A 23,572-nucleotide genomic window follows, 5' to 3' on the forward strand; every position below is an offset into this window, starting at 1 on the left:
TGTGAGTTTTGTACACCAGTTTGTTTAAGTTTAATGTTTCACATTGCTTGTGAAAAATATACTACCACACTCACTCATCACTGATGTTTTGTTGTTGACTGGACACTTATTTTGTAAAAGAGATAGCATATGAGGATCTCTTAAGCAATGCAGCTCACGTGTCCTTTTTATATGCTGCCCATTGAAATGCAGGAAAGTAATCACCAGCTCTGAGTGATCTGTTGCCGAGGGGACACTACACCGGAGTTACATAAGCGGAGATAAAGTGCTATTTTGGGGGGAACTCACCTAGGAAACATTTTTTAAATGTTGAAGTTAAAAGCATCAATCTTGTGCACTTTGAGAGCAACATTAAGAGATATGGATACATCTCTCAATACCCATATCTGAAAAGAAAATGAAAGACTCAGAATCAGAAACGGGTTTATTATTTAAACACACTTCGTTTTCCAATTAAAACATAAACTATGTCACATTATTAGAAGTTGTTAGTAATCAGATTAAATAGAAAAAAGGGATGGAAGGAGGAAATAATAATCCCTCATCTCTTGCGGCTTCCCTCATCTCTTGCTGCTTCCCTCATCTCTTGCTGTTTGCAGTTTAAATGATCTCTTTTGCTGGCCAAAGATGCTGGATGGAAAGCAGTGATGTCTCACTTGCCTTGGCCCTGTTTCTGCAGTCCCTAAATCAGTCATGTTACCCATTGACTGTATTCCTATTCATTGTTGTCTCCATTGTCGTTCTTGTCTGTTGTATCTCCTTCTTGTGTGTCCCTTTCTCCTGTTCTCCTTTCTTCATCCTCTACTCTGTTTGGCTCATCTGTGACGACTGTGTAGGTAAACACAAACAAGTATGTAAGTCAATCAGTTTCCATCTCTGTCAAATACATGAATTTCAAAATACACAAATGTTTATTCATTAAAATGAGTGTCACCACACTGTCACAAAATGTAATACAAACCAATTGAAAATAGTTACATTTACATTGGAAACCTCTTGTAGATATCACTGTTAAGAGTAGTGATCTGCTAATAGGACAGAATCATTCCTATACAAATGCAGTTTGAGTAATTCACTTAATATATTCACTAGGGATGCACCGAATATTCGGCCACCGAAAATTATCGGCCGAAAATGGTTAAAAAGGCCCTTTCGGCCGAAAGGGTTTTAGCGCCGAAAAAATATCACCGAATGTCAGAGAACAGGGTTACGTTGATCATACTCCGCATATTTGTCCGGGTGTTTTGTATTCAAGTGGTGGAGTAATCTCGAAGTGGTGAAAGTCTTTGCAGTTACACCCCCTCTGGAAATGTCAGCTGAACACGTTTTACAAATCGCAATCCGCGCCTCTTTCTCTGATATTTTGAAATATCTCCAAGCGGCAGACATGTTGGCTGTGAGCCAGCCGCGAGCATGGTTGCGCGACGTGCTTGTCGCCGCGTTTTGATTACGTCATCACAACAACACGTTAGGTTACCAAACTTATAGGTGCATTTGTTTTTGTTGAAGCCCTGGCTGTTACAGTCTTTATTTACAGTAGTTTGTTGTAGGCCTCCTGGCGTAGATGTTTATGCAGTTTTAAAGCACCTTGGCTTTGTTCTGAATGCACTTTGTTGTAGTTATCCTACAGAGAAAAGAAAATGCACTTGACTTGGAATTAATGTACTCAAAAGTGCTGAATAAATGTTTTATGGACCCATAATAGTGATTATTATTTAAGTTACGTTTTGCCATAATCATGTCTTTTTCCATAATCAGGTAGCTGAACAACATTGGTAAAAAATGTATACATTATATATATATTAATCATTTTCGGCCTTTCGGCATTCGGCCAACTGTTTCCTATTTTCGGTATCGGTTTCGGCCAAGAATTTCCCATTCGGTGCACCCCTAATATTCACTTAACACTTTAATATAGTAATTTTCCCTTAATACTCTAATATAGTCATCTTTCTGCATTCAAAACTAAGGAAAGCTGTACAATTTGACATGATAATGAGGAAGAAAGGCCTCCGACAATGCAGATCATATCAATTTTAAGATGGGGGTCAAAGCCTAATATTTGGGAGCATAGTGTCCCTTGCCCCCTTTCAGGAGCCCCACTGGATTAGCTTTGATCTGAAATATTTGTATAAAAAGCTTGTTAGCTGGCTGTCCATCTCATAATGTTCACATAGAAACTAGCAGTAAATAGGAAATATCATTCAGAAGAATTATAATTTCATGCAAAAATCTGTCACAAAAAGAGGTTGCACATTTAAATTCAGGTGTTGTTATGGCAACGTCAGTGGCCAAACAGCCACATTTACTGCTGCAAATACGTTCAAACATAATGTTGACACGCAGTGGCAACTATGTCACCATTTCAGCTGACTTTTCTCAGAAATACTGTCACATAAAATCCATATATTTCAGTGCTAGGTTGATGCTTAGCTAAGCTAACTATGAAACACACTGACAGGACTCAGGATCAAATGTGTAGTGTTAGAAATTTAAAATCAATGTTTTGATGGTATAATGTAGTTTAAACATACTGTCAAGTTAAATGCTCTTTTATACTGAAAAAACAGAAATTCTTGTGCACAACCAGTTAAGCTTTTATTCTGAAAATCCTTCCTCTCCGGTTAGCATTTAGCATGTGGCTAATATACGATTTACTAAAGAGGTGAATTGAGTAGCGAAATGACGTGGTGTGGTGCAAACCGAAACCTACTGATTTAACACTACAACTATAGATGTCGAGATACTACCATGCTGAATATTAAATAAAGGTACAGTTTATTTGAATACATTATTGTTTACAGACGAGAGTAGCATGTGACAAGATCCGGAATGACCGGAAACCAAACCAGCCGTGAAGTATTTTCTGTATTTTTTTAGAGTATTGATTACAGCGTTTAGAATGTGTTACATGAAAAGTGATGAAAGTGAATATGAGGAGAAAAGGCGTGTTAAGCATATATTGAATGTGAAAATAACCTATCCTCTGTTTAAATGCAATAACGGACATTGGAGACGAGGCGAGCGGGCTGGCGGGGAGGAGCCAGCAGAGGATATATAACAGCACCGGACGAGGGATTCGCTCTCTTCTCTTGCTCATGAGAGCCAGATCACAGCTGTTTTCTGCCTGAACAATATTCTGTCTGTAACACTACCGCGCCTTTTTTAAATTAAAATATCCCATTTGAATCTTCTCAGGGACTCCATTTAGTCTCATTTTAAAGCTTCTCTCCTGGACGCGAGAATAAAGAACATATTTAACAATTGGTGACCCCGACGTGATCCTCGCACAACCGGGAGAGACTACAGCAGGCTGCTCGCTGTTCCCGCTGGCATCCGTTCAACACACAGAGAGCTCAAATCAACTAGGTAAGGAGAAACCTGTTATATCGAATTCTTCAATAGTTTATGTAGGACAATGTTAGTTCTGTGTGTTTGACGGCGGCCAGCGGATCCTGAAAATAGCTTTGCAATTTAAGTTAAAACAAGCCTAAATTGATAAACATTGGTATCCTACCACGTGGCGTTGCTTTGTTACGGGCATGAGTTCAATTAATTTTGTTCTATTTAACCCTGCATGCTATTCGTTTGTCTGTTATTACATGTCGGCTAGAACCAATCCCTTCAATAGGTGTCTTTTGTTGCGTTTTAAGTTAACGTGAATGGTTTTAGGCCATTAAGCAGTCGGGACTGCTTGAGGCAAAGACACAGCCAAAGTTTAAATCTAAGGTTATTGGAGTGAGTGTTTTGTGTTAACAACAGTGTGAGGCTGTTTTAAAAAAGTCCTTTTTCAAGGAAAAGGCCTGAGGAGTTTGAAGCTTTCAGTAGTTACTTTTTTCTGTTTTCAAAAAGACATTACGTGGTGGATTACGACGAGAAGTGCGACATTCGTGCGTTAGATAGACGATATTCTTCTGATTGTGTTTGGATAGCGTCCCATTTTGTCCCATAATAGCGTGTTTAAACAGAAGAGATGACCATACTGGCTCTTAAAGTCAAAACATTTACGTACATGGGTAAAGGGCTATGACGTAAGGGTATGAGGCCCATTTATCATTGTAAACTAAATAGAAATGTTATTTTAAACTACAGTGTTGTGTGTTGAATTTACTAGACAAAATATCACCCCACCATTATTTCAACTTTGGGATATTCTTGTTTGCAAGTGTGTATTAGCGGTTTTGTGAATATTCTTGTTTGCAAAAGTGTTTTGGCGGTTATGTGCTGTGTTGTTTAACCATAGTGTAATGTTCTTCCTATTTTAAAGATATTTTTAAGGAAAATAAGTTTCTCCTTGTTAAAAACAAGTCAGTTTTGCAACAGCTATTCCCTAGTGGATTAAGCTGGAAATTAAAATAGCGCACTCTGGTGGTAGTACAGAATTATTACACAAATAGAAGAAACACCATAACATTGTGAAGTATAATTTTAAGTGTTATAAATAAACACATGCTTGATCGCCAAGATAGAATTGCAAGTGGTTTCTAATAATTAGAGAAGAAACTTTACATAATACTTTTTCAAACACCAATTTATTGAAGCTAACACAAGTAGTGCAGGGTATATGCATGAATCCTGAAGTCAAATTTAATACCTTTTAAGACCTTTTTTAAGACCCTTTCCATACATTTTAAGACCTCATCGCAACTTTGAGTTCTAACCGGTTACATTGGCAACACACTTTACCTCACATTTACTATATTGATTGTAAGATAGCAAAACTAAACAGAGTGCAGACAGACTACTGAAGCCTCCTCTCCACATGAACTTCAACCTCTCTGTGAAGGTCAGGTTTAATGCAGTATGCTGCTTTGTTGCTTCTGTACTCTGTGCTCTTTCATTCCAGTAAAACTCCTCAGAAAACATTAGAAACCAGTATTTGACCAATAAACAAAACAATTGACAAAACTTTGAACTATGAAATATGTTAAACTTTGGTGAGCTTCAGCGGGGTAATGCCATATAGGAGCTCCCTCACAAATACCCAGGGGTTAAATTGGGCTGGGGCTGTCCGGGGCTAAGCCCTGGCACATAAGACGATGCTCTGACGTCATCACCCTCACACATTTGTCATATGTTTACAAAAAAGGATATATATGTTAAGACTTTTCTCGTTCTTAATATAGACTATATTTAGGGTCTATATGTGTTGACTTTACTTTAAAATAGCAGATCTCTGTGACCGGATATAGTTTGGGTTAGACCCCAGCCCCACACGGTAAAACGCATACACAAACGCAAAAAAGGCTTCCGTTCACACGCATTCGATTCATTAACATGTCCGTTCACACTAGACCGCTGGAAATGCTGGAAATGATGTAGTACGTCAGGCCTGTAAGTGGCGCTGCTGCCGCCCTAAATACACCAAAAGCAGCGAAGAAGACCCCGGAGCATGGTTGCCATGGTTGCCCTTCTGTTTATTCTCCGCGGTGGACGGCGTGTTCTCCTGCTGTATCTCTCAGGTAGTCCACCAGCAGATGAAAAACACCCACCTCTCCGCCTCTTCCAAGGAACGAGGGGACCGTGCGGCAGTTTCCGTAAAAAAAATGTTCCAACGGTCAACATGTCCGTTAAAGTTTAAATCTTCCGTACAAAATTAGGAAAGTGCCGGTCAGAGGTCTTCTTTGTTATTTATTGAGCTTTAAAACAAATTGATAACGACTCTGTTCTGTATATAATAATATTTAATAAACAGTGACTGCCTCTCTTTTTCTCCCCCTCTTCTGACAGCCCAGCAGCAGCAGGAGACGTGGGGAGAGGGAGGCGGGCTCTTTCATCGTTATCAGAAAATGATCATATAGGGCACACACGGAGCCGTTTGACCCCCAGAGCGTTGCGTATGCTGGTCTACCCACCTTGGGACCCGTTACCGTAGTCGTTTATTCCCCCCCCCCCCCCCCCCCCCACACACACACACACACACAGAGCGGAGCAAGGCAACGAAACTTAAAATAATAAGCAGCATGCGCTATGCATGGGGCCGCCTTGTGGGGTTTCCCGACATGTCGTTTCAGTAAATTAAAGGGTGTTTCATGTTGTCGTTGCTGTGAACCTTCTTAATACCTTGGAAAATGCCGTTTAATACTTTTTAATAGCCTTAATTTTCGCTAAATTGATTTATCAACTTTTAATACTTTTTAAGACCCCGCGGACACCCTGTAGTGACATTAGCATAATTCCATACATTTCGGTATGCATTGTACACAGGAGATTTGGATTTGAACAATATTAATATTTCAAAGTCAAAACCATACACGGTACAACTTTATTTTAACATTTCATATTTCAATTTTGTATAATTTTTATATATTAATTAACTTGAATATTTTACCTAAAACTTAAAAAAATAAAATAAATCTATAACTTCAACAAACATTTTTTTAATAAAACCTTGAGAAACTTAAAATAAATAAATAAATAAAGTTCGGACGAATAGCAACGAAGGTGCTAGTCAGAAGATTAGTGCTTCATCTTTGATAAGTTAATAAATAATTAGAGAACATGTCACCAAAACAAACTAAGTTGAGACTAGATGCAGAGCCAGGCTCAACAGCAGATATCAAAGGAAGGATAAAAATCAGATCAGATGCTATAACAGTTCCAAATCTTAGACAAAAGACATGGAACCACATGGAGAAACTGTTGGAACAATGGCAAACGAGAGGACTGTATCCAGCTGATGATCAACCAGCACCAACGAAAGCCCATAGAAAAGCAGTAATTGACCATGAAAATGGAGAATACCTGCGAGAACAACAAGCATGGATCAAAGCCGGACAACCCTCTTGGTATGGACCTGCAAAGATTGCTATGAACAAAGCGGAAATAAGGAAAGCACGAGTTAAAAGTCTGATGCTCCATTTAAAGTATTCTGCTAGTGGGATGGCAAACATGTGCGTCGCCCAAGAAGCAAATTCGCAAGCAGAAGAAGACGCGGGAAAAAAAATGGAAGACGCTCCAGTGATCCAAACTCCAAAGCTCTATTCTAACTTGATTGAAGAACCTCCTCCCTACATGTCAGAAAATAAAACTCTCCTTCAACCCTCAATACAAGCCCCAACGTTCGGTATTTTGGGAGGAGTATTGGAATTGGAGGGAGTCCCCACAGCAAGACGTCTCCAAGAATTGGAATACGGAGTAAGAATGCTCACGACTCAATCCAACCAGCTGCTGGAGGAACACAAACGATTAGCCAAAATGCACGCATTAAGAACTATGCCTACAGATGGACAACTTAAGCGAGACATGCTACAAACACCTATGTCATTCCAGTCAATCAACAGATCAGGTGCAGATCCAGGAAAAATGGCCGCTTATGAGAGAGCGGTAGGGCCCATCTTCTCTCTTCAACAACAAACAGCAGAGGAAGACGCACAACAACACAGACGAGAAATGGAACACAGAGATGCTGAAGAAAGACTAAAGGCAGAAGAGGCACATAATGACAAAGATGCTGAAGAAAGACAAAAGGCAGAAGAGGCACATAATGACAGATATGCTGAAGAAAGACGAAAGGTAGAAGAGGCACATAATGACATTATTGAAGAAATGCGAAAGTCAGATAAAGCCAGTAATGACATTATTGCAGAAAGACAAAGGGAGGAAGATAAATACCAACAACGTCTGGCAGAAAGACAACGAGAAGATGTGACATTCCGGGAAATGATGGAAGACAGACACCAGAACCAAAATAGAGAACAACAAGAACAAAGAACTCGGGATGGGAAGACTCTCAAAGAACACGCCGAACAAATTACTCTCCTGATGAACAAAATTACAGAGGACAAGGACATGGAGAAGACAACAACAGTGCACATTCTCAAACCAGCAGACACTCGGGATACCCGGAACACACACAGCAACAACAGGGTTTCACCACACCCTCAGGGAAAAACAGAGGTGACGAAATCAACCAACAAACTGTGACAGGGCCGATAGCTGAAAGACTCAGGAGTACCGCACATAGAGCCATGCCATTGATAGCAGCTGGAAATGGAGGATTTCAATACCAATCATGGAATCACAGGGACATGGAAGCATTAGTGGGAAAACTACCTCCACTCATAAAAGGAGGTCAGAAGTGGGTGAATGATCTGGAGAGATTCACAGCCCAAGACCACCTATGCTTAGGAGACGTAAGGGCCCTTCTTGGACGGATTGAAGGACGACTTGAAGCAAGAGCAATAGACTCCGAGGCCAATTGCACAAATGACCTAGATGACACCCCATTCAACTACATCAGGTCAAAATATTGGGCTGCTATTCGTCACATCTACCCGACAACACGCAGTTTTCATGCTCTCAGCAGCTTGAAGAAGGAGCCTGGGGAAGACATGCATGCCTTCTTGAAGAAATGTGAAGAAGTGTGGGAGGCTTGCACGGGTGAAAGACATGATCTTTCTCCAGCTATTGAAATGGTGTGGAAGAACTCTGTCATTAAAGCCCTTCCCCTAGCAGTGCAGGCACGTTTGGAAGAAGTGGTGGGATTGGACAATAAACCCACTGAACAATGGAGACAACATCTCATTCACCACGATACCAGACATCAGGCGGCAAAAAAGGGACTTGATGAAGACGATAAAATCCAAGCAAGGAGACTCGTGAAGATACAAATAGCTGAGAAAGATGCCGAAGCTAATAAAAACAAGAAAGCGGCAAGGCAAATGGCAGCTAAAGCAGAGAAGACCATAGAAACGGAGACAGTAATGCAGACACCGCTAACAGTTCAAGCTCAGGTGGCGCCAGAAAATCGGATGCAGTACCAAAAAAGAGGTGGAGGAAGTTTCAGAGGGAAGGGCAGAGGAAGAGGTTTCCAAAAAGTGGGATGTTACACATGCGGTCAGATGGATCATTGGGCCAGAAACTGTCCGCATCAACAGATACCATACAATCCTACACAATTCCAGCCCCAGACACAGCAGTATTATCCCCAAGTACAGCAACCGCTACCGCTTGTGTATACTCCTGTCCAACCACAGCCACAAGCACCCATGTACATGCCTACACAGTACCAACAGAGGGGAGGACTCAGTGGAGGCAGAGGATTCCAGGGACAACCAGGAGGAGGGGTGCCAAACATGAACCAAATGCCTCTGACAGCTTGGAGTGGTCCATACGTATGAGGAGGCCCAGAGGATCCAATCACAGGTGACGCAATTCCAGCCCAAGATGAACCAATGGTCACCTGTGAGATTGAGGGGGAGAATGTGGAAATGATGGTGGACACAGGAGCTAAAGCTTCCTGTTTGACAAAATTAAAAGGGAAAATCAACAGACCAGACGATGTGGAGGATTGGAAACAATAGCCAGGAACAAGGGCTATTGGAGAAGCAAGAATTGGACAGAGATCATGGCAGAGAACACACAAACCATCCGGACACAGAAGAAATGCTGATGCAGGTGCCTACACATCTGTGGACCACTGGAGACTATGATGTTGGATTAGTCAATCATGAAGCCTCAGTGGAGCTGATGGAAAATTACAAACCATGTTGGCGCCCGCAATTCAAATTGAAACAAGAACAAATAGATGGAATAGGAAACACCATTCAAGGATTATTGCAAGCTGGAGTAATCAGACACACCGGTTCAAATTGGAATACTCCCATCTTGCCGGTACCAAAAGCTGGAAACAAGGGATGGAGAATGGTCCATGATCTGAGAGAAGTCAACAATGTCACTAAAACTGCTAATATTCCTGTTCCCGATCCACATGTAGCATTACAAAATCTTAATCCAAGTCACAAATATTTCACAGTGATAGATCTAGCTAATGCATTCTTTTGGTTACCATTAGATCCAAAAGTCCAGGATATATCTGCTTTTACCTACCAAAGACAGCGATACACCTACAATCGGATGCCACAGGGTTACAAGGATAGCCCAGGATTATTTAACAGTGCATTGAAACAAGACCTCAGTGCATTGCAACTTCCGGAGGGAGTAACTTTGATACAGTATGTTGATGATTTACTTCTAGCCGGACCAGATGCAGCAACATGTCTGGCTGTGACACAACAATTGCTAATCCTACTGGCCAATGTGGGCTATAAAGTGAAGAAAGAAAAAACGCAGATCGCAAGGAGAACGGTTACATTCCTGTGAAGGAAGATTTCCTCGAACAGTCTAACTCTGACACCAGCACAACGGTGTTCCATCCTCTCCCAACCAAAGCCCAAAACAGTGCAACAAATGCTTGCTTTCCTGGGCCTGACAGGTTACAGCAGGACGTACATACCTGACTATGTGGACTTGACACAACCACTGAGACACATAATTGCAGAAGCAGGAAACAGAAATCTTAAAGCTACTCTCGAGTGGACAACGTTGGCCGAAGAAGCTTTCACGAAGACGAAGCAAGCCCTGAGTCAAGCGGCACACCTTTCCACTCCGGATTATGATGATGATTTTTGCCTTGATGTTTCTGAATCAGGTGGAATAGTCAATGGAGTCCTGTTTCAGAAAAAAGGGGGAGTGAGACAGGTACTCATGTACCATAGCTCAAAGTTAGACAATATAGAACTAGGCCAGACAGGATATGCAAGACACCTAGCTGCACTAGCAAAAGTCATTGAGAAAACTGCACATGTGGTAATGTGCCACCCATTGAAAGTCAACACAGCCCATGGAGTAGTAGCATTCATAAATTCACAGGCATTCACATTTTCCCCAATCAGGAAAATCAAGATTCAGACCAGTCTGTTGAATCCCCATATAACATACGAAAGTGGTTTAACAAACATGTCTACAGGACTGAGCACAGAAGAGCACACACCCCATGACTGTCAGTTAGTCTCCCAAAAGGATCTCAAGATAAGATCAGATTTAGAAACAGATCCACTGGACCAACCAGACTTCACTCTCTACAGTGACGGCTGTTGTTACAAGGGAGATGACGGGAATGTGGCCTCCTATGCAGTAGTCCGGCAGGAGGGAGAAAATATACAAACCATAGAAGCAGAAATCATCTCCCAACCTGCTTCGGCCCAACTGGCAGAAGTAGTGGCACTCACCAAAGCCTTGGAGCATGCAGAGGGACAACGAGTCAACATCTATACTGATTCAGCATATGCTTATGGAGCAGTGCATATAGACGGACCACAGTGGATCAGAAGAGGGCTCCTAACATCTGCTAAGACACCAGTAGCAGAAGTGGCAGTAATGAAATGCAAAGGACATCAAACTTTGAACAATGCAATATCCAGAGGAAATGATGCAGCAGACAAGGCAGCAAAGAAAGCAGGAGGGTACAGCAAGCAAATAATATGTACAAAGGCCAATACTCAAGAGGAGTTAACCACTGAACACATCAAAGACATGCAGAAATATGCTGGAGTGTATGAACAGAATTAATGGAGTCAGAAGGGAGCAAAGGAAGTAGATGGCCTGTGGACAGCCCACGACGGCCGTTTAGTCGCACCTGCAAAGTTATGCCACCTGCTAATAGAACAATCACATGGTCCCACTCATGTAGGCAAAACAAGAACAACAAAAGACATTGAACAACAGTGGTGGTATCCTTACATGAAGGACATGGTTGAAAACTTTGTAAACGACTGTGACACGTGTAATGCATTCAATGTAAAAAAGCCATACAAGTGCCCAATGGGAAGATATCCAGTCCCAGAAGCCCCATTCAAAGACATTTGTATTGATTATACAGACATGGGAGCATACAATGTAGTCAGAGGGTTTAGATATATGTTAGTAATGATTGATCGTTATACGAGATGGATTAAAGCCATTCCCTGCAAGAAAGAAGATGCAAAGAAAGTCATTAAATGGCTCAAAACAGAACTCGTACCCCGTTATGGGGTGCCAAGGATTATAAGATCAGACAATGGTTCACATTTTACAAGCAAACACTAGGAGGAAGTTGAGTTATATTTTGGTATAATTCATAAGTTTGGGTCAGCATATCACCCACAATCTCAGGGAATAGTGGAAAAAGCTAATCGAACATTAAAAGGGAAAATAGCAAAAGTTATTTTTGGCACAAACATGAAATGGGTAGATGCTTTGCCTCTGGCACTCATGTCAATGAGATCTTCTGAGGGTGCTGAAACACATCTTTCACCCCATGAGTTGTTAACTGGTCGGCCAAGGCCTGGGCCTCCTAGAGAAGGAGGGACAGGCCCAGTTTTAGACATCCGACAAATAGAAGTCGATGAATATGTCGGGGCTCTGAGTAATATTATCCAAGTCTTGTCTACACAGGTTCAGAGAACTGCAGAGACACCAGACGAGACACCAGAAGAGACTCCTGTACGGCCGGGTGATTGGGTGAGGTTGAAAGTTCACAAAAGAAAGTGGGCAGAACCCAGGTGGACGGGTCTGTGGGAAGTAGTTGAAAGAACTTCACACGCTCTCTGGATAAAAGGTAAAAAAGGAGCAAATTGGCACCACCTGACACATTGTCGCCCTGCACCGGCACTTTCCAGAAAGCTCTCGGAAGTTAGGACTGATTTGGCAGAGCTGGAACAAAACGAATAACAAATCAAATCTAGAGATATTAAGATAGAAACAGCTCAAAAGACGAATTGTCTTTAGGTTTTGTAAATTGAATACTAAAACGGAATAACCATTCTTGTTTTAGATCTGAGACCTATTTATTCTACCATTCAAAAAAAGAGTCCAATATTTTTGTTTTATTATTTTCTATATATTTTATATTTGCTCTCATTATTTTAAAACTCTGGAACTGATATAACCATGGGTAAAATTTATGAAGTGCCATTCAAGAACTCAGAACAATTAAAGGGGCACCAAAGGGATAAGAATAGTAATATCATTGTTAGCTCTGTTCATCACAATTGGCATTTTCCTGGTTGGGAAGGGGATACAGCATCATGAAGAACCCGAATCCATTCGTGCACTCGTAGAAAATGCCAATATCACTAACGAAACTTCAGCTGTGTTTGAGAGACTTCCATTTATCCCCAGAGCCAAAAGATCAGCGGAGAGACAGAAGGAAGGGTTAGAAATACTCATCCCCAGAGATGAAGCGGTTACGGTCAGTCTTGATGTGTGTGATGTGGTTGTATGTGGAGAACTGCGAGACAAAACAGGCCATGACGTTTATGGGTGCATTCATGCTTGGGGAAGGCCAGATGATAATACATGGTGTCCCGTTTCAGAGAAGGTATATTGGAGTGCAAGGGCAGAAGGAAATAACAATCCCCCTGGTTTGGCGTTTAGGTCTCAGCTATCTTTTTCCAAAGGTCGCCATAGTGGAGATATGAGCAAACACAATCCAATAATAATTGCTTTTAAAAGCGCACTCACTCCCCATTTCAAGAAAAAGGGAGACGTCACTGCATTCCATTTACTGATGGGGATAGAAGTTCCTGGAAAAGACCCAATGGGATCAATTTTAGTGAAAATAATTGACCCACCAGCTGATGTAATCCCTGATTTCGTCCGAAAATATACTGAATCCCTTTTTAAACCAGAACCAGAAATTCCCCCTGCTAAATCTGTGAACAATCCACTGGTCACCTATCTGACTGCGACTTCTATACAGAAAGTAATAGCAGTAGAAACAGGATATGAGGACACAAATTCCTGGTTAGACTGGGTTGTTTACTCTGTAAAGCAGAGCAAGATGGCGGACTGTCTGGCCTCTGCGGCTGCCCGACCAAGTTTGGGAACAGTGCCATTTCCATTTAATGCCCACAATAACCCAAGAGGACAACTCTGTATGTACAAACTCTATGAACAAAAATCCCCAGCAGATTGTCTAGACATTGCACAAAAGTATCCAGTGGTAAAAATGAAAGACATTCCACCTGAATTCACGCCGTACGAGGGACTTTATGATTGCATTACAAGGGAATACCTAAAATGTATAGAAGTAGGAACTCTGAAGTGGTGCAATTCTACAACGATTTTAATGAAGCAGGATTTTCTCCCAGGTATAGCTATGCCCATTAGGCAGTATCCCAGAACAGATGTGTGGTGGTATTGTGGCACTAAAACCTTGTACTCAGTTTTACCACAGAATTGGAGGGGGACCTGGGCTCTGGTACAGCTAGTGATGCCTTTTTATGCAGTACCAATGACGGCCGAGCAGCTGATAAACATAGCAGTCCAACCCAAATCAACTAGAGCCAAAAGGTCAGTCTTTAGAGGGAGTTTTGATTCCAATGTGTACATGGACAGCATAGGGGTGCTCAGGGGAGTCCCAGATGAGTTTAAAGCTAGAAACCAGATCTTAGCAGGGTTCGAATCCATTTTTCTTTGGCCCACCGTAAATAAGAATGTGGACTGGATTAACTATATCTACTACAATCAGCAGAGGTTCATAAATCACTCCAGGGACGCGATCAAGGGACTAAGTGATCAACTGGATAAGACCAGCCAGATGTCTTTGCAGAACAGAGTGGCCCTAGATATGTTATTGGCAGAAAAAGGGGGTGTATGCAAAATGTTTGGAACATTATGTTGTACTTTCATCCCAAACAATACCTCACCGGATGGATCAGTAACCAAGGCTCTGAAGGGACTCACGACTTTAAGCATGGAGTTAGCAGACAACAGTGGGATAGAAAATAACCCCCTTGGGGGTTTCTTAGATGGTTGGCTGGGGAAATACAAGGATTTCTTACTGAACGGACTGATCACTGTGTCAAGTGTGATCGTGATATTGGCACTGTGGAGTTGTTGTTTCTCAACCTGCATCCGCGCTTGCGCAAACCGACTGATTAATGGGGCCCTCAACCAGGAATATGCTAGGGGTCAATATCACATGGGGGGACAGTTTCCAATGCTAGCAGAACAGGACGATCCACCCCCGTATACAGATGTTGATGAAAATGATGAGTTAGTATGAACGATGTTAAAGGATATGGATGTTCAGAGATGAGATTGTTCAATGAATGTCCAGTCGAGGTGATTCTTTAAATGATGAAATCATGTGAAGAAGTGAGCAAAATAAAATGCCAAGCTAGTCTATTTTTATTTTTTATTTCAATTTACTTTTCACTATTCCAAGATAGTGAATTTTTATTTTTCCAATTAATTTTACACTATTCTAAGATAGTCCATTTTATTTGACTTTATTATTTTATACCATTCTAATATGGTAGATTTCATGTTGTATAAATCATTGCTATTCTAAAATGGTTTGTTTCTTTTCACTTTGTAAAAACAAGTGCCTTAACACTGAGCGTGGTATGAGAACGGTTTCTGTGAAAGGAGGGAGGAAGAAATGTTCTGATACCAAGCCATTGCTGCTATTTTGAAGAATGCTGCTATTTTGAAGAATGATATTGAATGTAAACACTAGAAGTTATGCACAAGGGAAAACTTTGTATCTTTGAGCTCAGACAAGGATTTATTTTGTATTTTTGTAAAGTTACGGCTATAGAACCATTCCATTTTGATTGTATGTTTGTAACATGAGTTATGTGCTATGCAAAGTTCAGATGAAGAACTCATTGATTTCAGTATTAGATACACACCTAAAAGGTGTGTAAGGAGGGACTGTTAGAAGTTTAAAATCAATGTTTTGATGGTATAATGTAGTTTAAACATACTGTCAAGTTAAATGCTCTTTTATACTGAAAAACCAGAAATTCTTGTGCACAACCAGTTAAGCTTTTATTCTGAAAATCCTTCATCTCCGGTTAGCATTTGGCACGTGGCTAATATACGATTAACTAAAGAGGTGAATTGAGTAGCGAAATGACATGGAGTGGTGCAAACCGAAACCTACTGATTTAACACTACAACTATAGATTTCAAGATACTACCATGCTGAATATTAAATGAAGGTACAATTTATTTGAATACATTATTGTTTACAGACGAGAGTAGCATGTGACAACATCCGGAATGACCGGAAACCAAACCAGCCGTGAAGTATTTTCTGTATTTTTTAGAGTATTGATTACAGCGTTTAGAATGTGTTACATGAAAAGTGATGAAAGAGAATATGACGAGAAAAGGCGTGTTAAGCATATGTTGAATGTGAAAAGTACCAATCCTCTGTTTAAATGCAACAACGGACATTAGAGAAGAGGCGAGCCGGCTGGCGGGGAGGAGCCAGCAGAGGATATATAACAGCACCGGACGAGGGATTCGCTCTCTTCTCTTGCTCATGAGAGCCAGATCACAGCTGTTTTCTGCCTGAACAATATTCTGTCTGTAACACTACCGCGCCTTTTTTAAATTAAAGTATCCCATTTGAATCTTCTCAGAGACTCCATTTAGTCTCATTTTAAAGCTTCTCTCCTGGACGTGAGAATAAAGAACATATTTAACAGTAGCTTCTAGTTTCATGTCAAACACTGACAGTAAGTCAACATTTCCCAGAGAGCTTTCTTTGAAATCACCAGGTAACGCTAAAAAACACAACATTTAGATTGTATGACAAAGTGTTTATTTAATATATCTGGCTAGCTATAGCTACTTGCTATCGGTTTAGCTTACCCGCACGATTCAAAGCATCGTTAACGTAGCTATAATTTATGCTTTGCTTACATGTTGACATAACTTGTAAGTTTACTAACATTTACATACCTTGTTCACCTGGTTCAGGTGGTAGCTCTGGAGTTGTTTCGTGAGCCACCACTTGAGAATTGCAGTCTTTTTTATTAAAAATGTCTAATGTCAATCTTCAGAAGCTCCGTGTTCGCGGCTGACAGTTTAAAGTTTAAACACTGTCATAGAGGAGAGGTACGTACCTGTCAGCCAATAAAACACGTTTATTTCCATGCAACTCTCTGATTGGTCTGGTGGTGTCTTGCCTCTGTTGCATTCACTGAACACGTGAAATTACAATTCTGCCGTCCTCTAGGTCAGGGGTTCCCAAAGTGTGAGGCGCGCCTCCCCTGGGCGGGGCCAGAGAGCTTCAAGGGAGGCACAGCCAGCGCCGTATAGATAGAAGAGTTACGACAGCGGAAGTCCAAAAACGGTTATCGTCACGTGGTTCATGCAGACGAGGATCGTTCCCCGGAAGTTCATGGCAGGCAATGTGAATGCATTGATAACAGGATAGAACTACGATTTTTGGTAATTATTAGTGAATAAAGGTTTTGATTTGCAAAATGTATAAAACAAATCGATATGTGTATGTATTTACATCAATATTTAAAAAAAAAAATAGAATTTGCTAATATTAAGTGATAATATTAGGATTAGTGTGAACAACTAGTTTACATGTTAGGCTAACAGTGCCTTGGTTAAAGAGCCTGTTGCTGTTTATAGCTTTGAATTCTTTAAAACCAATATTACCTTCTTAAACTTGTATGGTAGTCAGGAGCATCACTTTCTAATGTGTATTGATATATTTAGAGGGAGGGGATCTAAAGGAATGCTTCAAAATTCAGATTAGATTAATTTCTACCATTTTCTTAAATTCATGGTAGTTTCAGTAATCCCATGGTAATTGAGGACACAAGTTATCTAAATGACTAATGTCATCTTTATGGCTTTCAGAAAGGACAGGAGACCGACAGGTGACTATCAAAGGACTAGCAGCAGCAGCAGCAGCAGCATGATGATGTTAAATGTGATGTTTTAGGAACGTCCATTGCAAATACATGGAATTGAATAAACATTGAATAGCATATCATGCAGTTTGTCTGTGCCTTTTCCTCCGTGTTGTCCTGGTTTGCTGTGCTGCCTCCTAGTCGCCACCATGGTTTGCTGTGCTGCCTGGGGATGCTCAAATCGCTCCGAGAAAGGAGTACGAATGTACGGCTTCCCCACTGACACAGAGCGGAGGAAAAAATGGCTGGCTCAAGTCAGCAGGAGCAATTTCATGACCAACAGCAAAAAAATATGTGAGGATATTATATACAAACACTGCATTTGCACTTTTTCGCAAAACGAACACCACACCATTGGAAAGCTTAATGTTTTGTTTAATACAAAAAAACAGGGAAAGGCTTGAAAAACACAGAGTTGAGACTCAGGGTGCAGGGTGAGGGTCTCAATGCAGGTATTCAGGCTCCATTGAATCCCCCTCTGGTTCTTGTGCTGAAAGAGGGAGTAACAGACAGGAGAAAGGGTTATACACACCTATAAAACACACCTATTGGATGGGAAATTGCCTTGGGGAGATAAGGTGTGGTCTTTGTTCCCAACTGAAGTTATGGAACTTTATTATTTGTGAGTTTAACAAAGTATGACAAATGGCATCAGTGACAGATGTGATATGAATTTCTATAAAGTTGTCTCACATTCTTGGTCATATTTTATATACAGTATGTAATGAGTATAACATGTCCAGTAAGTATAAAGTGTTTCCTAATACTGTGTATTCAACCACTATGGAATATGTATGTGGCCAGACAAAACTGAGTTGTTCTGTGTGTGAAGTAACCTCAAGTCACTCCGCAGGCACATTTTGATGCAGACCAGTTTGTCAAGACAAAAAAGGGCCAGACTAGGCTGAGAGCAGAGGCTATACCCACCATCTTCGTGCATCGCCCTGTGGTCAAAAAGAGAAGGGCCCCTGCACCACGAGTCACCCCGGGACCTGTATCTACAAAGCCCATAGCTCATGATCACAGCTATAGTGTGAAAGGTGACACAGGTATAATAAGTATGAACTCTTAGTAACAAAAGTCATATTTCTTATTTTTAAGTGGTATAATATTTTAAATGTTCGAAAATCTACAGTGCCATGTCTTCTACTTACATTGGTCTCAAAGATTGAGGGAAGAATGGATGAGGAGACTGAGAGAAAGGAAAGTGAGGGTGAAGAAAGAGAGGACATGGCTAGTGAGGAGAGACAGGGAGGGTGGACACCAGCCAGCAGCCAGTCAGCCTACGAGGGAACCAGCAGCCAGTCAGCATACGAGGGAACCAGCAGCCATTCAGCATACGAGGGAACCAGCAGCGAGTCAGCATACAAGGGAACCAGCAGCCAGCCAGTCAAACAGATCTATTAAAAAAATTCAAGAGAAAATTAAAGAGCCAAGAAGGAATCACCAAAAAAGCAAAGGCTGCACTAAGAAAAATCAGGAAGGAAAATGCAGCTCTCAAGAAAACAATGAAAAGTAGGGACAACAAATATAAGAAAACGTTTTAAAAAGACCAACTTAAGGCATTAGGCAGACTCACCACAAAGGGGATGAAATGGAGCAATGAGACAATTAAGAAGGCTTTAAAAATTCACTTTGCGTGCGGACCAACGGGTTACAAAACTGTGCAGGAATTGCAGATTCCCCTTCCAGGAATAAGGACACTGCAAAGAAGGATGCAATGTGTTAAGTTAGAGCCTGGTGTGTAACAGCTAACATCACTGCCCCTCCACCCGTAAAATCACTGCCCCTCCACCTGCCAACATCACTGCCCTCCACCTGCCAGCACCCAGCCAGAGGAGCGCAAACAACAAAAACAAGCAAGGTGTCCCGTCATGTACCTGGAAGTTTGGGTTGGCAAAATGGAGTAAGAGAGGGACTTGAAAAACCTTGGTGGCTCTCTACTCATGTTGTTACAGTTGTCTTGGTTGCAGCTCTCAAGTTTTTTTTTGTTGCCATTTCCACATCTTTAGAAAATATGAAATAAATAAAGTGAAATCAACCTCTTCTCTGGAGAACAAACTTTGATTTCTCTGTCTTGTGAGTTTGCAGTCTTGCAGTTTTGCTCCTCCACCTGTAACATCACTGCCCCTCCACCTGCCATACAGTAGGTTACTAACAAGATTACTTATATAATACAGTGATAGAATACATGTTTAGTATGCTTACTTATATAAAACAGTAGTATTAAACTTACCTTGTGTTTTCACTCTCACTTAAGTCCCTCTCCCTTTGCCATCAATCCAAAATCAGCTGAGCTGCAACATTATACAGACAGGTAATAATCAACATAATCACAAGGACACAATATGGCTCTGCTAAAAACACTCACTCTTACACGCACCAAAGTTATATTTATCTAATATTTAACTCCTGTTAGAAATTAAAATCAATGTTTTAATGGGGAAATGTAGTTTAAACATGCCGTCAGTTTTAATGCTCTTTTATACTGAAAAACCAGAAATTCTTGTGCACAAGCAGTTAAGCTTTTATTCTGAAAATCCTTCATCTCCGGTTAGCATTTAGCATGTGGCTAATATACGATTTTCTAAAGAGGTGAATTTAGTAGCGAAATGATATGGAGTGGTGCAAACCGAAGCCTACTGATTTAACACTACAACTATAGATGTCGAGATACTACCATGCTGAATATTAAATGAAGGTACAGTTTATTTGAATACATTATTGTTTACAGACGAGAGTAGCATGTGACAACATCCGGAATGACCGGAAACCAAACGAGCCGAGAAGTATTGTTTGGAGTATTGATTACAGCGTTTAGAATGTGTTAAATGAAAAGTGATGAAAGAGAATATGAGGAGAAACTGCGTGTTAAGCATATATTGAATGTGAAAAGAACCTATCCTCTGTTTAAATGCAATAACGGACATTGGAGACGAGGTGAGCCGGCTGGCGGGGAGGAGCCAGCAGAGGATATATAAACAGCACCGGAGGAGAGATCGATTCTCTTCTCTTCCCTATCGAGGAGAGCCAGATCACAGCTGTTTGTCTGACTGAACAATATCATGCTTGTGACCAACCCGCGCCTTTTTAAATTAAAGTACCCAATTGAACTTTCACAGAGACTCCATTTAGTCTCCTATTTTAAAGCTTCTCTCCTGGTCGGGAGAATAACGAACACAGTTAACACTCCCTCCACCCCCGCATACAATCCCCTTTAGAAGCCCCTCTTCTCTAATTCAACAACGTTGGACGAAATGACATTAAGAGAACGGAATTTACAATACAAGGTTGTTCAACGTGTGTTGCTAACTTGATCCGGAATCCTAGCTTTATCTGTAAACGTTCCCTAAATCTACTAATTTAGGGATAATCCACTGACATCCTTTAATACACATGTTAATTTGAATCAGATGTACTGATAATATCCGCAATATAAATCTTTAAACTTCTTCTTACCTTTAAAAGTCCATCACGAACGGTCTATTATGCTGCAACTCTACAGCTCTGCTAGCCTTGGCGCTAACTTCCGGGGAACGATTGAGAGGCTCCACGATCCGCCATTGCTGTAAAAAAGTGGTCCATTGGAGTGAATGGAGATGACGTAACTCTCAGTCTATACGGCGCTGGGCACAGCCATCAGAAAAAAATAAAGAGAAACAGTGAAATCTAGGTAGTTAACTTCAGCTAAATGTATGCGAGTGGCAACATGGATAGATTTTTAGTGAAGTTACCTAAAGTGAGAGAGGAGACAGCGTCTGTCAGAAAACGGAGGAAGTATGACAATGATTATTTGAAGCTAGGATTTTCATGGACCGGTCCTGATGACACTCCACTGCCACAGTGTGTTATCTGCAACGAGGTGCTAGCTAATGACAGTATGAGACCATGTAAACTCCGGCGTCATATTGAGACGAAACACCCATGTTTGGTGACCAAGCCACAGGAGTTTTTTGACTGGAAGCTCAAGGAATTGCAGTGACAGAAAAATGTAATTGACACATTTAGCACTGTGAATACAAAGGCAACCGAAGCATCATACCGAGTGGCGCTACAGATAGCTAAACCTCACAACATTGGTGAAACGTTACTCCTCCCTGCTGCTAAAGACATCTCCGTCTCAACTATTTCTCTCCGAGTGCAACGTAAGAGGAAGCTGCCATCCTTAACCTCAACATGTTTAAAAGATAAAGAGGTTTGTAACGACGGGACGCCGTTACTGCTATTTATTAAATGGCATTAATTATATAAGTGTTCACCCCTCATCTTGTCTGTTGTTTCCGGTCGTCTCTGTGTTCCCTCCTGCTGATTACCCGATTGTGTTCACCTGGTGCCCTGTGTTTGCTTCCCCCTCACCTGTGTTTAATTGTTCCCCCTCACCTGTGTCTAATTAGTCTGTATATTTAAGTGCTGTTTCTTGTTGAGTGGTAGTATGACAATATAAAGCGTTACGGTTGTGTATAGGTGCAATTAAGTCAACCCCTACTAATGCAATATTAGTTGAAGCAGGAGAGACTCCATTGGAGCTAAGAAGAGAGAAAATTGCTCTTGCTTATTGGGTCAGGTTAAAAGGAAGTGGGGAAGGAAATATCACAAACAAAATACTACAGGAGTGCTGGGAATATTCTAAGTTTCAGGGGCGTGGGTTTGGATGGACAAATAAAGAAAAAATAAGGACATACATGCATGAGTTAGAGTTTTCACCATCAAATCCATTCAGTAGTGTACCCCCATGGCTCTTTCCAATAGTAAATATAGATGTGAGTATTGTAGAAAAGAAAAGAGAGTGGCAAATAAATGAAGTAGGACTCAAAACAAGTTTGTACCTCAGGAATAATTATCACAATTACCTCAAAATATATACAGATGGTTCTAAAAACAAAGAAGAGTGTGTCGGAATTGGTATATATATCCCAGAATTTAAAGTGTCAATATCAAAAAGAGCATCAGACCATCTTTCAGTGTATACAGCAGAAATGCTGGCAGTAGTAATAGGATTACAGTGGGTGGAAGAGGTCAGACCAGACAGGGTGGTGATATGCACAGATTCATTATCCAGTTTACAAAGCATACAGTCAACAACAACTGCCAGAGAAGACATACTCATAGAAATCAATCACAGCCTGTTAAGACTTCACAGAAGCGGCATAGATCTGCAGTTCTGCTGGGTGCCTGCGCATGAGGGGGTGAAAGGGAACGAGTGTGCTGATAGATTAGCAAAAAGTGCACTACAAAAGGAAATCACATTACCAGTTCAACTTGGAAAAGGAGAAGGAAAAGCAGTTATTAAGAAGAAAGGGATGGAGATCTGGCAGAAAAGGTGGGAGAAAGACCAGAAAGGCAAAGAACACCATCAAGTGCAAAAGACAATTACAATTAATATTTATAAAGAAAGAAACAGAAGGGAGGAAGTAATGATAGCTAGGCTCAGACTAAATCACACTGCATTAAATGGTACGCTGTATGTCATGGGGAAAAGTGACAGTGACAAGTGTGGGAACTGTGGAGTTAGGGAAAATGTGGAACATATTTTATTACATTGTGTCACCTATAGAGTTGAAAGAGGGAAATTAAGGGATACAGTTTTAGAGGCAAAGAGGGAGTGGAATGTAGCGGGTATTCTGGGAACAGAAGGAGAAGGAGTAAGAGCTATCAGAAAAGCACTGTTCACCTTTTTGAGGGAAACTGGGATAGGGAAAAGAATTTAACAGTAGACCATGGATGATTTGTTTTTTGTTTTGTTTTATTTATTTTATTTTATTTTATTTTATGGTTTTCTTTTTGATATGCTGGTTTATTAGAGGACTGACATGATGATACACACTCGTGTACAGTAGGTGGCGGTATGCAACCAAAAGCTGTTTGCGACCCGCCATTAAAAAAGAGAAGAAGAAGAAGAAGAGTGGTAGTATGTGTGAGATCCTGGTGGCTGCAGGCTGGGCTCACGTGAACAGCAGCAGCAGGATTGAGGCTGTGTAATATGTTAATTGTTTTAATAAATGCCCACGTCGGGTTATTTTATTGGACGTTGTGCCTCTGCCTCCTTGCTTGGTCGGGCCGCTCAATGGTCAGTCTCAGAA

The 23,572-nt window shown here is 41.0% G+C and overlaps 2 long non-coding RNA genes across 9 annotated transcripts; both read right to left on the reverse strand.

Moving 5' to 3' along the window:
* Positions 1–406: 406 nt before the first annotated feature.
* Positions 407–16,671, reverse strand: LOC307019810. The gene is made up of 2 exons (XR_013802753.1): positions 16,522–16,671; positions 407–828 (listed from the first exon to the last, which is right to left on the reverse strand). It is a non-coding gene; the product is annotated as an uncharacterized lncRNA (long non-coding RNA).
* A 1,179-nt stretch (positions 16,672–17,850) lies between these two features.
* Positions 17,851–23,550, reverse strand: LOC307018568. Of its 8 annotated transcripts, none has more exons than XR_013802437.1 (4): positions 21,752–23,550; positions 20,952–21,058; positions 19,072–19,789; positions 17,851–18,892 (listed from the first exon to the last, which is right to left on the reverse strand). It is a non-coding gene; the product is annotated as an uncharacterized lncRNA (long non-coding RNA). The 8 variants fall into 8 exon arrangements; XR_013802438.1 differs by having other exon boundaries at positions 21,227–23,550; XR_013802439.1 differs by having other exon boundaries at positions 20,952–21,118; positions 21,227–23,550.
* Between the last annotated feature and the right edge of the window lie 22 nt (positions 23,551–23,572).

This window comes from Notothenia rossii (assembly GCF_949606895.1).
Source record: "Notothenia rossii genome assembly, chromosome: 9".
NCBI lineage: Eukaryota > Metazoa > Chordata > Actinopteri > Perciformes > Nototheniidae > Notothenia > Notothenia rossii.